Genomic DNA, 15063 nt, shown 5'->3' with positions numbered 1-15063 from the left:
TTTAATTAGATCATTAGGACCCATGCTAGAATAAAAAATTAGAGTAAGGATTGATTTTACATTAGTTTAGTATTTTTTTTTCCCTTCCCCATACAATGGTTTATGGAGGGTAATATGCTTGATTAAAAGTTCAAAACCAGTTAACACTACTTAAAATCTCGAGAAAAAATCACTAAATTATATATATATATATATATAACTGGAGTTGCACTAAAAAATCGAGAATTGTTCTCAGGAGTCGGAGTAACCTGTGCTAGTCAAAGTCCAAGGGTACAGAACATCCTTGACTGTAATGTAAGGATTGGGACAAGACTATAAAACCCAGGGACAATCACTAACTGTGTCATCAACAAGAATTGTTCAGTAATGTCATCTCTAGCTTATGTAGTAGTAGTAGAGAGACTAACAGAGGCTAAACCATTCACTGAATCAACTGGGAATTATTGCATCAATGTCTACGAAACAATTACCACAACCAAATCCCATGTTGTTCAAGCCCCCTGTTGTTAACATATGTCTGCATGATCCCTGTACTGAATCCCAGAATTCAAATGTTGATAGCAGATTCTAGGCAGGATCAGGATATCAAAAGGGAGAATGTTTTATCCATGTAAAAGCAACATGAAACTAAAATCATATGACATTACTTGTACTAACTGCGAGAGCGGATCTCTTCCCCTTCTCTCAAGGCATTTAACTGCTTCGTTCCTCAGTTCATTGGGTAGCTGCAGACATACCCAATCAAGCAAAGATTCCATGTCTTTTCCAAAATCTGGTAGATACCTATCCAACAGTTTAGGAATTATTAACTTGTTTGTCCTTGATATTCCAACTGTTGCCTGTAAATAGTCTCGCTTTGCTGCTTCTAGCTCTTCTTCAACTTGAGAGGCTGTGTAAACTCTTACCTGCATTTTTGTAGATGGAAGCATTAGTACATTTACCAACGTATATTCACAAAGATGAAACATAACTACAAGTAATCTTTGGATTACATCGTCAAAGATTATTCTTGATTCTGATAATGATGCACTAAATGAGCAGCTTCTTGGTAGTTTTTTCGGGGAAAAAAGAGAACCAAAATGGTAAGGTGACCTAGTTTGTGTAACAAATTCATAGAGAAACTTACAGCAGGGGATGGCCAGCTTCCATAACAGGGTGCAGATGTAACCAAAGGCTCAGACCACTCAAGTACGAAAATGCCGCATGCTTTCATCTCATCATTTTTAGCAGCTTTTGGACAGGTCTATCACATTGAAGAAAGCATCTAGTTATTCAAAGCTAAAATTACCCAATATAAAGATCATCCAAGTTCCAAGGAAAGAAACTTACAAATTTTTAAGTGACAAGGAAGCCTCAAAATGGAATGCTCAATCATAATTTTGCATTTAGCAAGCGTCTGCCCACACTTATTTTTGCCTAACAGAATCATAGTTTGAAATAAGTCAAGCTCAAAATCGTTTTCATCAAAAGCTAACGTTAATAGGATCTTAGAAACAGGAGCATCGTCCTTCACAGAGTGTTAAATGCACACTCGATCACTGACTGCGTTGGAAAGTAAAATGACCATTTAGCATATCATACATGTACAACAATGATTCTAAGAAACTAATGATACAGCCATAAGAAATTAAAGCCTAGGCAAACAGATGTTCACAATGCCAGCAAACAGTGCTAGCCCGCTAGGTTTCGTAATGTATTACAGGTTCTGACTTCTTAAGCATAAACAAAATGACGAAGCACTGATGAATATTAATAACATGGAAATATCATGAACAGAAGAAAAGAATCATTAGATTAAAAACTGTGCATGGATAGAGAGACTTACAAATGGATCCCACCTTTTGCATCAGAGTTACAACCATTTCAGGAGTCTCGCGTATCCCATTCTCCAAAATCGTCTGAAAGATCAACGGTGTGGTTCTATAAATGTTTTCATGTTTTTATTTCATATTATTAATCTCTGGACTATCATTTAGTTTTGAGAGAGATCTTACATTCATCATGCATGAATTATAAGTGTTTATCCAGAAAGCAAGCTTCTGCTGATGGGTAAGACCCTCTAAATTTGCAGAGGCAAGCTTCCCTAGTAGAAACCTGAACATTATGGAAAACACACGAGTAAATGCAAGCCATAGCTGCTTGAACTTTAAATGAAGTGACGCCCAAAAGTTACTTTAATCTCCGGAGCAAAAAAAAAGGGCATTTGTTGTACGGTTGAGATCGATTGAGCTAGCTTCAATTGCATAAAGATGCTTGTAAGGACCAATGTCTCTAATCTTGAACTCTGCAGAGATGCCATGGGGATCCTGAATTTCATTCCCTCCATCACCAACAGGAGATGACAAAGCCGCTCTTGAGTTCAACAGCTTTGTCATTCAATGTGCTCATCCTCAAGAAAATGCTGGACGAGCACTATATCCTCCGTTACCTTGTTTGGCGTGATGTTATTTTCGGATATTCTAGCTGAGCAATATAAAAATGATCATCAATTACAAAGACTATAATGTAATGTACGGCAGGTTCCTCATAAAAACTGGTGAGTAATTATGTACCTGTAACTTAGAAGGCTCCATGCTCTTCTCCGCGGATTCCCGCTTATTTGGTGTTCTCTTCACTGGAGTCGTAATTTTTGCCAGCTTCTTACCCGGAGATTGCTTAACTTTTGCAGAAGCAATACATGATCGATTCTCCTTTCCTTGTTCATCATCCACAAGAGAAGAAGGAGAATTGGGTTTACCAGAAGCATGGTTTCCTCCATTTGCTGGCCTATTAGAACTCTGCCCCGAGCGCTCAATAATAGGGTCAGAGGGAAACAGCCTTCTACTTGAAGCGCATCTAGCTAGAGAAGGTTGAGGCCTTGCTGCAAAAGTTGCTGAGTTGGTGTCATTAAGAGAGAGTGATTTTGATCGTGTATGTTTTGGTCTAGTAGTTGATGGTTGGTTATCAATGGCATCACTTGAATTCTCCACATTCTTCTTGGAGGAGATGCAGACAGCTTCTTGATAGAGTCCTCGTCTAAAATTCACAACTTGCTCTTCAAGCCGAACAACTTCCTCTTCTAATACAGCTACTTCAGCAAGTAGCTCTAACATCTAAAACAAAACAAACATGTACCCATATTAATTGCTGTTTATCATTAAAAAAAAAAAAAAACCTCTAAGAGATACAAAACTTGGAAAAACCAAACATTGATTTTAAGGAATTTATACTAACATATAGAGGCAGATAAGGGGGTAAGCGAGGCAGAGCTCCCAAAGGCCTAGTAAAAGCTCTCTCTAGTGCTCTATGAACATTCTCTTCATGTCTAAGCTTCTTTTTAAGCTTATCAACCTGAACAAAGCGATATTCAATATAAAAACAACTCAGCTCTAATTTTAACAAAAAGAATTGCAATGGTTTTGTAGAGGAAAATTAATTTTAGTACATCTTGTAGCAAGGCCAGTTTCCTTTCCCTGTTTGCTTTACGCCGGCTAGCAGCAGGTTTATGGGCACCTACTGTTATGCTCCCTTGAGTCTCCATCTTCTCCTTCTTGATAAATTCAATATCAATTACATTAAATACATTAACACAGAATCGAGCTTGAAGAAGAATAGTCCAATAAAGAAAAAAAGCAAAAAGAAGAAGCCATATATATTCTTTTCTTGAGATGAGTGAAAGAACCCAAAGCAGATTTTTGGATCCAAAGTACTTACTTTTTATGGTTTTGTAAGAGCTAGAAGCTTAATTATCTACCTATCTTTAATCCAGTTTCTTATAAAAAGTGGTTGAAAAGCTAAGTTACAAAGATTTGCAAAATTAAGCCCATATTTAACCATTTGAAAAATTGAAAGAAATCATTTACCAGATAAAAAAAAAAACCCTTCAAATTCCTGAAATATAAGAGAAACAAAAACAAGAAATAGAACTCAAAAGGAAGAAGAAGAAGAGTGCAAAGAAAAAGGAGGTTACTTTATTAGTAACATGGTTTAAAGGAGCTTTCATAGCCTGAAGAGCAGTGCGGACTCTCGTGTTCATCTTTTTGATTGATCCCCACTTGAAAACGAGATAACAATGGAACCAACTTCCTCTATATCAACCTGCAAACAGAAAAGCAAATCACATGCACACCAACTCTCTAGCTATCACGCGTTAAAAAGATAAGGAAAACATTGAGAGAGGGAAAATAATGCAGAAAACAGTACTTAGCTAAGCTTCCTTTTTTTCCCTTCTATTTTGTAGAGAGCGGGAAAACCTTGAAAGCGAAGAGGCCCGGAAACCGAAACAGAAAGAAATGCCTGCAGGCAGCTAGCTAGCATCTTAGTAAGTAGAGAAGCATTTGTTTAGTATTAGAAGTAGATGCTTATTATTATCTCGAACAGTGTGAAAGAAAGAAAGCAAACAAAAGAGTGCACAGAACTGACAAGAACCTACGAGAAATGGAGCTGCTTCAAATTCACAAGCCATCCAATATCCCATAAAAGTGTAACAAATTTTAGGACACAAACGAAACTCACCTCTTTAAATTTATTGTTAATCAAAACAAGAAAACAAACAAAACCCAAAGAGGCAGACACTTACTTGTACACTTTTTCCTTGATGGAACTCAAGTCATCAAACTCATGTTGTTTAGTTCTGTTTGTTCATCTCTTCCTTTGCATGCATTTTTAATGTAGACATGTAGCAGTCCAAAGCTGTTGGAGAGAAAGAAAGAAAGAAAGGAGTAGAGATGTCAAGTGGGAGAGTGGGGAGGTAATATTTCAGCCATGCGTGGGTGTGGCAACTCGCTCTGTTCATCGTTATCTGACATGCCTCCCTCTTTTATCCCTTTTTTTTTCGTCCCTTCATTCATTCATTAACTTTTATCATATAGTACAAGAGCTGGGCGTGAATTGTGATTATCCCTTCATTTAAGTGTGTCTGTTCATATCTTAACGTTATTATTTGAAAAAAATAAAAATACAATGAACAAAGAATTAGGTTGAAATTCTACCCTTTTCAGTAGTTCCTAGTTCTTTTGCTAAAAATATTTTAAAAAATTTATTGAGACTGTGATGATTTTTTTGCAATACTATAAACTATGACAAGATAATAATTTTTTAAGAACTAGATGTGAATTGATTTATTTAATAGATTTAAAAAAAAATTAAATGCTTTTTTTTATTTTTAAAAATTAATATTGAATAATAAAAATTTTAAAAAAATAAAAAAAAAACATAAAATTATGTAAAGTTTTCAAACTAGTAATCCAGAATATTAGATAAAAAAATATTATATATGAAAAAACAGTGAAACTTAATTCCCGACAAATCTAACATTGAATAATGAATTATTACTATTATTATTATAATTATTATTATTCTCATTGCTACAACCATTATAATAAACTATTATTATTATTATTACTATAACTATTATTACTTCTACTGTTATTACCATTATTACTACCACAACCATCATCATCATTATTATTATTATTATTATTATTATACATGCCACTATCATAATAAACTATTATTGTTATCACTATTATTAACATTATTAGCACTATTACTATTACTACTACTAGTATTATTATAACCAAAATCATAAACTTGTTTTAAAGGATAAAATAAAAAATTATAAAAACTTTAACAAGAAGGCAAATAAAACAAAAAAGAAATTAAACAAAAAAGGACCAAACTAAAATAAATATTATTACTATTGAAAAAAACCATAAATTTAATTTGAAAGGTAAAATTAAATACTAGAAACTTTTTTGACAAAACAGCCATGGGGACAAAAAAGAAATCAAAATTAGAAATTAAAAAACATCATATATACAAATTAGAATTGAGGGACTGAATTGTAAATAAATAAAACTCTAACAAAAAAGAAAATGACCAAAATCAAAACTAAAATGATGTATTATGAAACACCAACCAAAAAATAGGTATTGATTTAGGAAGATTGGAATTATAAAAAGAATAAAAATAAAATAGAAAATTAAAAAAATAGAGACTGAAATGAAAAATAAAACATATGAAAAATTGTAATTGAAGGACAAAATTGAAAGGTAAAAAAACTTCTATAAAAAGAATAAAAGCAAAATAAAAAATTCACAGAATGAGAACTGAAATTGAAAAATAACAAATAAAGAGGACAATTGTATACTTTAACTGTCAAGAGAGAAAAAAGAAAGAAAAAACAAAAACAATCAATTATTGGTAGCAATCCAACCACTATAAGCCTACACATGCTATACCATGTAAAAGATGACACGATTGCACATCTAGAAAGACAACAGACGGCTAGATTTGGCTATCGATTGGTGTCATATATGTTATCTAAATGTTGAGGCACCACTCATTTGCTGGCATGTGTGGAACTTATATCAACAGTTTTTTTTAATAAAAATTAAAAACAAAATGTGAAAAATATTAAAATGCCCCCATGATCTTTTTAATTACACAAAATATTCATATGAAAAATACTAAAATACCCTTAAAGGCAAAGCTTTTCTTTTGTCTTTTCTATAGTTAAAAATGTTCTTGTACCATACAGGGAAAGTGGAAAAACTTGAAACACCCTTGTTCAATAGCTCAACTTTTTTTTGTTATCTTAGGAGGCAAAAAAGTATTTTTACTATGTTAAAAAATTAAAAAAAATACACCTCTAAATAATATTTTAATGATCACTAAGCTTAAGAAAAAGACTAAAAACCCTTAACTCAATTGCTTAAATTATATTCACTCAAGAGTAAAAAAAATAATTTTATTATAGTACTTCACAATAATTTATGTGTAGAATCATAGTGAAACTCACACGGATTTTAGCTTTTCTTTTAATATATCCTGAACTTCAAATCTTTGGACACTTAACCTTTAATACTTCACGTACTAAAGAATTTAGACTTTCAAATTTTATGAAGGCCATACAAAAGCATTGAAAATTTAATATATTAAACTAAATACAGGTTCAATGATATTAGTATTTAATGATAATTATTCTTGGACTCTCATCTATCCATTAATATTTTGGATTGAATTGTTGCTTGAATTTAAATTTTTGAATTGAATAGTTACTATATAATAACTATTTTTAGTTGATTTTGATTTAAAAATAATGTTTTATTAAAATAAAATTTAAAATCTATGAGTAAAACACTGTAATAATTCATAATGTTTTGGTATTTTCACATGGATAAATTAGTCATTACCATATTAAAAGGTGATTAGTATTTAAAAATGTATTATATCAAGATTTTATATCATAATTTTGCACTTAAAGTATCAATAACTCCTTAACTAAAGCATTGCACTTGAAGTATTAATAACTCCTTAGCTAAAGCATGTTTTATAATAACAAGTCTGATACTATAAGATACCTTTTAATTTATGGTAAACGTTCATCTTAATGTTGGCCTATCACATAAATCAAAGGATTAATTGATGAGTTTAATTACTGAAATTGAAAAGACAAAGAGAGGTTTGAGCTTAGAAAAAAAATGCTGGTTCAATCCAAATTGAAACATTGTTCAATAATTGGATCTATCTGGAGCTGTAGATCTTGGATTTCAATTTAGTTTATATGGCTAGAAAGTTAAGACATAGGCCTAAAATATTCATGGGAATGCAAGACTCAATTCTGCTGTTTGGAAGTTCAAATCTTAGCAATAACAGAAAAAACCGAATTTATCCTGCAACCTAGACACTGTTTAATATTCAGCCTATATCTCGAGTTTTAGAAGTTCAAATGACCTTCTTTTTTTTGTTGGAAAGCTGAGATAATTTTCTAAAACTTTCATGAGGAATTTGTTCAAATTTTGATGTTAACAATGATGTTTTTGGCAGACAAGAAGACAAGGATTGTCACCAAATCAAGATGTGGCCACCCACTTAACAATTAGTCAATAAATTTTGGCCTATAAAAGAAGGCATTTGCCATTCATTTAGGCATCTTAGTTTCTAGATTAAGATTATGCTCTTTATTTTTTTCTTTATATTTTTGTAATGCTTAAGTTTTGCTTTCATTAATCTTTTATTTATGCCTTTTATTTTTTTTCCTTTACTTAGTTGACTTATATCATATTTATAAGGCCTAAAACTTTTATGGGAAGTCAAGACTCAATTCTACTATTTAGAAGTTCAAATCTTAGCAACAATGTAAAAGTCCAAATCTATTCTGCAGTCTAGCTAATGGTGTTAGGATAAATATAATATAAAATCATTATAAACTTCAATGTTTATATTCTAAACAACTTACTATTAATATGTCTTATCATTTTTATCTTATTAATTCTTAATACATTGCTTGTTAAATTTTTAACCTAGATTTGTATTGTATAACACTTGGGACAAAAAATATTTGGCACTTTCATAACCAACCGTATTCTATAACATATACTTGTGCTATGAAAGGAGTTTGATTTGTAGTTAACATAAGTTAACATCATGAATTCCTGATGATATTTAAAAGTTTGGTGTTACTTAAATAAGATAATTAATATGATCATGTTAATAATTTATAATAAGCTACTAATGACAAATCATTCGTGGTTTGTAGTTGAGTAATAAAAAGAGTTTATATTATACTTATTTGAAATACCATTAGTGGATCTATAAAATTGATATTTGTTTTTATCATTGTTTAATCTTCAAATTAATCTTACATTTCAAAGTCCACTTTAAACCACCACCATCACCATCATGATCATCATCATTACCATCATCATTATTATTATAATTATAATTATTTATAATTTATATAGCTAACATCCCTATGGTTCGACCCCGGTCTTGCCAGGTTATTTATTATTTCGACACTCCTGCACTTGAAAAAATATATTAATCTTTTGATCGTATCAATGGGGTAAATAAATCTTTTCATATTTTTTATATACATTTAAAATACTCAACCACCATTGGTATAAAAAAAAAATTAAAGCTTCCTTGCATGACCTTTTTCATCTTTTAGTCTTAGTGTTTTTTGTTATAATTAAAAAGACTTAGATGCATTTGATCTTTTAATAAATATAAAATATTAATAAAAAAACAATGGTTATAGACATTGCATGGACCCTTCAAGTAGCGTGTTAAGTTGTCAAACGTTGCTTTCCACAATGGAATTGGAAACGCACTGACATCCTTTTATTGGTGGTACGACGATGTATGCGACGATGTCCTAGTTAGACCCCAATGAACTTTTTTCTTCTCTTCCCTCTTTTCTCTCTCTTCTTCTTGCTAAAGTATGAAATTTTTCTATCATTTATTTTTATATTTAATTTTTTCATCATTCTTTCAATTTCTATTTATTTTGTTTTTTCATCTTCTTTTGATTAATTTTTTTTCTTCAACTCCATCCCTATTATTTGATTTAATTTGATTTTCATATCAAATTTTGTTCTTATTTTTTTAATCCTTTTACTAATTGAATTTTATTTTTAACTTCATTCTTAGAATTTAATTTTAATTTATATTAATGTTAATTTTGGTCCCCTTTCTCTTTATTATTGATTGTTTTGTTTTGGATGCTTTTTTTAATTGAATTTGTTTCCCTAATTTTATCTCGTACTATTTTTTTTGTTAAGCATTTTTCTTCATTGCTTTTGCCTTCCATGGGTTAGTATTAACCTCATAACTAGAGTTGCGAGTTTTGAATTTTAACATGGGTTTACTTTGGACATTTTTAGGTCATTTTATAAAATTAATTTATTTTCAGTTTTATTTTTTAATATTTGATTTTTTCAGAATTGGTCTAGAGAGAGAGAGAGAGAGAGAGAGGTTATCTCAATCTTATGTCTATAGTTGCAGGCTAGTGGGTTAATCCAAGTTAACTCAATTTATTTATTTATTTATTTATTAACTTTTTAGTATCATCGTTGAGCTTTTTTTTTATTTGAGAATTTTGCATAATTATTTTTTGGATTTGCTTTCTATGTGGTTTGTCTTGACCTTATGACCATGATCATAAGTTTCAAAAGTTAACATAAATTGATTTTGGTCTTTTTTAGCTCTTTTTTTAAATTTGAATTTGTTTTTTTCAAATTAATCCTTCAACAATTATTTATTTTGGAATTGATCTTCATGTTCTTTTTTTACTTTTATTTCTATGAGGTTATCTTAGTCCTATGTTTATGGTCATAGGGTTAGTAGGTTAACCTAGATCTTCTTCTTTTTTTTCATTTCTTTTGGATTGTTTGATACTTGTATGTTGCGATGTTGCGATCATGCAAATTAATTACTATAGCTTAAATAAAAAAAATAGTATAGAGCAAGGAAAGAGTCAATCTCACAAGAAAGGTTTAGTTCAGATTTTTATGTTATATGATGTGCAATTGGGGGGGGGATTGTGAAGTTATCTATGACTATAGTAAACAGAAAGAAACAATCAATGCTAAATCAAATAAAATCAAAATTTATCAAGAAAACAAACCTTGATCACAAGTAAACGTCCATTTATAGAAATCAAAACTGATCATGAAAGCGAAACGTTAATTTATACTCTGAATATTTATCTTTTCTTAACTTGATTAGTTAATAGATTCGTTGTATAACTAATTCTAACCATCAAATAACTATAATATTCGCACTAGTAATTTAATTCAATGGTAGCCTTAAGAACTAGATGAGTTGATTAATCTAACCAACATAACTGTTTGCAGTTCATGATTGATTTGATCGATTGAATGTTCTCCCTAAGATTACTAATCTGGATCTACCATAATTATTAATCGCAGTTGCTTCACAAGTTTATATACCACAACTCCAGTTTTAATAGCAAAATTAGCAATATATTATTTACAATAATAACTTAGAGTCTGCTCTAGCAATTAAAATAAACAATCTTAGGAAATAAACATAGAAGAACAAACATATTCATTTATCATATAAACTGAAAAGAAAAGGTAAAATAAATCTCACAGTTCTTGAAATTCAAAGGTTTATGTATCCTTGCAACAAAGAAAAATAATTTAGCTTTGCATGTCTGTTGAACGACTAATAAAAAATAAAGAAAAATGCTTGAATTCGAGTTTGCGGAGGAAAGGGGTGTTTTTTTTTTCTCTTGGTTGGCAGTTTTCCTCTTTCCGTTATTTTTTTCTTTTTATACCTTAAGAAACCCTACTCTTTTTTCTACAAAATAGTCATTTTCTAAGTAGACAATTTACATTTAAGTATTTGAATAACTATTTTTTTTAAAAAAGAAAAAAATAGCCTTAAATAAAATCTTCAAGCTTTAACTTTCGATTTAGAAGAGCTAAATTGCCAAAATAAAGACTTGGATGTCAATTTGAATGCTTTAGGATGTAATTTTGACTTATTTCTTCACAAAACCTGTATATTGGCAGAATTCATGTCATCTTAAAAAAATTATATCTCTCTCGTATGATCTTTTGTTCTAATAAAATTTGGAAGGCTGATAGGTCTTTAAGTCAGGAATCTAAAAAAAAATGAGTTTTCATCAAATAAACTTTTGTAGCTCAAGATATTCAAGTCAGAATGACCAAAAGTCAACATTGACATAATACAATATTTGACTTTGAAGGCTGCGATATCTATGCTCTTTCTCTTTTTATTTTTCTTATCATATATGTTCAGAAAAGTATGGATGTTAACTTTCTAATTCCACTAGAATCACTTCGTTTCAAATTCTAGACCTCAAGTTCTGCACAAAACATCAATCGAAGGTCAAATTTGTCAATTATTTCCAATTTACTTCTTTTTTAATCTTACATTCAAAAATGCCTTCAAAACATAAAATAAAGAATATCGAAATATTTTATATATAAAACATATCCAAAACACTAGGTAAATATAGGTAAAACTATCAAATAATATGATTGCATCATTGTATTTATAATTTTATTCAACATGCTTTTGTTAATAACCTCTTTCTTTTATTCAACATGCTTTTGTTAATAACCTCTTCTTTTTTCTTTTTTTACTTTTTAAAGGCACAAAGAATTATATGATTAAATAAAAAAATTATCATAAGAAATAAAATTACTAGACACAACTAAGTATATATGGCATGTGTTGTGAGATCAATTTTTTTTTTTTAATCTTAACTATCTCTTGATAAAATATTAATTTATTTAATTAGATGTGAGTAAAAGTATTTTAATTTATGATTGAGAGTTTTTTATATAAAACAACATGTTGGAAAAGCTTGTATATTCACTTTGTTTAATAAAAATATTATTTGACCTTGAAAAAGCACCTATAAAATAGTTAATTAATAACTTTTTTATTTCAAAAACAAAATAGTTGTTAGTTAAAAAAATTATTTTCTTTTTTAAACAAAGTAGGATACCTTGCTTTTGATCAAAACCATAATTATTTTTTATTGGATTTATTCTTTTTAATTAAATGACAACTTTCTCTGTGAATTTTTATGTTATTGATTTATTTTGGAAACCATTTATTAAAATGGTGTGTTTTTTTTTTGTTATAACACTATATATATACCTAAAATTACTCTTATGACATATGTGCACGCACCTATCATGCAAGATTAATAATTTAAAAACAACTTAATATAAAATAAATATTATTAAAATAATTTTAATATGCAACAATTATTCATCATTTTATATCACAATAAAATTTAATTATAAATATTTATAAACATAATATAATAACCAATTACCGAACATTATTTTTACAAATGGTGTGTATAGCATAAAAAAACAATAAAAAAACAATACTAAACATATCGTATTGAAATCAATTAACAGTTCAATATGAAATTGGGGTGAAATTGTGTAACAGAGACACTTGAATATGTAGATGTGGATCACTTAATAAGGAATTATATATTTAATAGATTCTTATAGATTTCTTAGACACAATAAAGTGTCTTTTTCTTTATGCAAAGAAAATAGAATGCGTTTGGCATTTTGTGTTTCGTAGAACACATCGATCTTGTAAATAGTAAAAAGGAAATGAAAATATAAATGAGCAATACTCATACATAAAAGATCTATCAATTAATAATTGTCGATTAAAATTATACTTTCTTAAAACATATAACAATATAATCTAAAGCTTATTAATTTATATATGGACAAGATACAAAAATTTATATATTTGTGTTCGGATACATACTTACAATGGAAACTTTTCCCTAATTCAATGATTTGTGAGAATTAAACTAGGTTCATATTCTCAGGTGATGAACAAGGTTCATAATATTTTTTTAAATATATATTAAGAATAAAACTACAAATATAAATTTTCATAAAATATTATATTTAACAATAAGATAAACATAATATTATAATATTAAAACATCCCAATTTATATAAGATAAACATAATATTATCTTACCAAATAAAGATGAGAAATATTACAAAAAAAACTAATAAATAATGATTTTGGATATTTAAATGTAATGGAAACATTCCCGAAATAATTATAAGCAATGAATATGGTTAACGCAAAAAGAAATATTATAAAAAATATATCTAAAATAAATACTATGATTATAAATCTACCATAAAATAAGAGTACACAAAACATAAAAAAAAAAGATTTAAATTTGATAAACCCAGTGAAAAAGAAAGAAAAATATTAATAGCTAAAAAATTGCATGCACAAAAAAATAAAAACACTAAAGAAAAATACAATTAATATGATTAACTACGTAATAAAATGTTACAAAAAGTATATCAAATATAAAGCTACCATAATGGAAGGCAGAGATAAATATAAGAAAATAAATTTAAATTCAATGAACCAAAAAACATATTAAAGAGTATAGAAAATATTTGGATCCTTAAATTTTTGGCACATGAATAATATTAATTTCTCTAATTTTTAAGTTCTTAATTTAACTCTTTTTTTTTTTTTTATTAAGAACACTTTTCTTATAAGGGGATATGTTTTTATCCCCTTTTCTTTTATTTTTGCAGGCAATGAACATCCCACCATCCATTTCACTGTACATTCCAACAACCCAATGATCCCAACCTTTGTACAGTAGCTGTGAAACTTCAGCTGCAAAATACTTGCAATTTGATGCCTTTGTTGAGAAGATTAACAAAAATTGCCGAGTCAACTGCCCCATCTAGATAACGATGATGGTTGGTGTTGGGCCGGTTTTGAAGTCAAGTAAAATATTTTTTTGTGATATTTCACCGTCCACCAACTACTCTGTCGGAAAAGTCGTATTTTCACAGACTCTATCTTCTCAAGAGAGAAGAATCATTTTGTAACGTAGTTAATTTCAGGATTTTAAGGGATTAATTGAAGAATATATAAATTAACCGATATGTTTATATTATGTAAACGATAGATGGGAGTCATGAATAGTATAAGGTTAATTTTAATTTTAGTATGAATTTTAAGAGGTATAATTTAACTCTTCAGGCTCTAAATTTGTTTTTTTTATAATTTATCAGTTCAAGTTTCACAAAACTCAAGGTAATTAAAAGTTTACATGATCGTTAATTTCAAAGTTTATAGAATTGATCGAAATATGCATAATCTGATCTATAGGATTGGTCAAAATACACACAATCTGACCTAGACACTCATGCTAATAATAATAATAATAAAAAGAATCATTAACTTCGGGGTATACATAATCGATGAAAGTTTATATGGTCATTAACTTTAGAGCTTATAGGATTAATCAAGATATATATAAGCTGGTCCGAACACTTAAATTAATGAACTAAAAAAAAAATCATTTAACATCTAGTTTATATCATATCATGTAAACAATAGATGGGAGTCATGAGTATTACAAGGTTAATTCTAATTTTGAACAAAGATTCTAAAAAAAATACAAAACATATAGCACAACTAAGATCACATAACGGCGTCATTGAGAAAAAGATATTCAACTATTAGAGTTAATTCAAGCATAGTTCTAGATTAATTATGTAGCACAACTAGGTTTTTTTTTTAATTTATTTGTTTGTTCTTCAATATCTCCTCGTAAAGGTATTTATTTATATTTGCATCTCACAGTCAGTATAAATAATTATACAGATAATTCCAGGAAAATTCCTATGACGAATCCTGATCATGATGGTCCCAAGCTGCTATACATATACATTCTGGCATGGTCCCAAACATATCGGTCACCCACCATGGAAATTA

At 28.9% G+C, this 15063-nt stretch overlaps 1 pseudogene; it reads right to left on the bottom strand.

Moving 5' to 3' along the window:
* Positions 1–313: 313 nt before the first annotated feature.
* Positions 314–4853, bottom strand: LOC105113271 (uncharacterized; annotated as a pseudogene).
* Between the last annotated feature and the right edge of the window lie 10210 nt (positions 4854–15063).

Source organism: Populus euphratica, unplaced genomic scaffold (genome assembly GCF_000495115.2).
Source record: "Populus euphratica unplaced genomic scaffold, PopEup_1.0 scaffold406.1, whole genome shotgun sequence".
Classification (NCBI taxonomy): Eukaryota; Viridiplantae; Streptophyta; class Magnoliopsida; order Malpighiales; family Salicaceae; genus Populus; species Populus euphratica.
Note: the sequence above shows the minus strand (reverse complement) of the source record. Positions and strands in the feature narration are given on the sequence as shown.